This window comes from Limulus polyphemus, unplaced genomic scaffold, assembly GCF_000517525.1.
Source record: "Limulus polyphemus unplaced genomic scaffold, Limulus_polyphemus-2.1.2 Scaffold5804, whole genome shotgun sequence".
In the NCBI taxonomy this organism is placed as follows: domain Eukaryota; kingdom Metazoa; phylum Arthropoda; class Merostomata; order Xiphosura; family Limulidae; genus Limulus; species Limulus polyphemus.
Genome location: NW_013671414.1, coordinates 47,675 through 49,406, shown reverse-complemented (window position 1 = coordinate 49,406; position 1,732 = coordinate 47,675). Strand labels below are relative to the sequence as shown.

The following is a 1,732-nucleotide window of genomic DNA, read 5'->3' as shown; positions in this document are numbered from 1 at the left end:
TCCAGTTTTAAAACTTAACGTAGGTTACATGTCTTTCAGGTCAAAGATTTGCAAATGATGGAAATGAAAAGTTGTGTTGGCCCACCTGTTGAGAAGCTTGCTTTCCGGTCTCTCGATCAAAGAGATAAAATCAAGCTAGTTATGGAAATCATTCTCCGGAACTCAGAAGAACTGCGGATCAAAGTATCACCGAGAAAATGAAGTCCCCTGTTACCAGTTGTTTCTTGTAGGATAGTTTTAATCTCTTAACTATATTTAGTTTATAATTGAAAAGTATTTCTTTTACTCACACTGTACAACAAAGTTGTATGTAATACAATGCGACTAATGTTCACATGTCTCATGTTTGAATGGCTGCAACACAAGTTCATATGTGTTTAGGTATACGTGGTCCTAAATTCCGTGAAAGTTTTTTCTTTTTAGTTTTGAAAAAGTCCACTATGACTACCAGGTGAAGAAATCAAAGACTGTGTGTCTTACAAATAGTCCCTACTCACAACATCTTAACTTAAATACAACGAAGAATATTTTTGTTACGGTAGAGGGCGTTACAAATAGACAACATGTAAAGTTTTGTTTATTTCCTTACGTGACACAGATTGGATCAGATTTCAACATTTAGCTGAGAAAACTGATTTTTCTATTAATTTCTCTGAAAAAAACAACAACAAACGAATTTGTCCAAAAGATGCGAGATGCACGAAAATGGTCAACAACTTCAAGTCTTTCATATGTTCAAACCCATTACTGTTCAGGGACTTCTAGTAGAAAATATATTATTTTCAAATGTTGTCTAATCTTCCTACATCTATTCAGACAAAAACAATATATTAGGCTCATAAAATTCATTTAATTAAATTTTAATTGCCATGGAAGTGCAAGTGATCTTATAATGACAAGGATTTTTATTGTTGTTGTGTTCTAATGCTTAATTTTAATTTGTCTTAGACGAAAGTCTTTACCACAACCCTGTCTATATGTTAAAGTTAGCTTTTGAGGACGTTTACACATGAAACCACTTGCTCAAAGAGAAAGAGATGTACAATTACCTATCCTACACAATTACTTGATTGCGGTTCAACCTTATATAATATAAAGCTCTAGTGATTGAGGAAACAGGAATTAAGGAATCGCAACAAGTCATAGCCTATTTATGGTTTTTCTGTGATATTGATCAGAACAAAACAACGATTAAATAGTTGTGGTTAATGGTCAATTGAAACGATAAACAAGCAGATGAATTACGAAAAATATTCAAAAGCTGAAATTCAGAATCTGCAGAAGAATTCTGAAACAGGTGAGAAAAAAAATCTGTAAAACTTGACTGATACGGTTTGAAAGGACTAACCAGTTCTTTATTTTTAACTAACAACAGTATTTAGGCAAGTACTAAATCGCCAGATGGAACTTTCTGAAGAATCTTGATGTAAAAAAGAACATTACTGGGTACGATTTGATGCGATTGTTTAAGATAGAAATTTTCGTCAAGAGGAGATCTTTGGTCTTTTGTATTGCATTTGCTGTGATCTTCATTTACTCACAAATTTCACCGATAAACAGACCTGCAGTCTCACCAATGTAATTTTATTTATTTACAGAAAGTATAAGTAGGTTAGTAAACATCTGAACTGTCGTAATCAGCCTTGAAGACCTGCCAGACAGCTTCGGCGGTTATAACCAGATCATTCAAGGACAAAAATATTTCAAAGATTGGGGGGGGTGGGGATACGTA

The 1,732-nt window shown here is 33.7% G+C and overlaps 1 pseudogene; it reads left to right on the top strand.

The window, feature by feature from the left end:
• Positions 1–332, top strand: part of LOC106473007 — a 10,566-nt pseudogene extending 10,234 nt beyond the window's left edge.
• Positions 333–1,732: the final 1,400 nt, after the last annotated feature.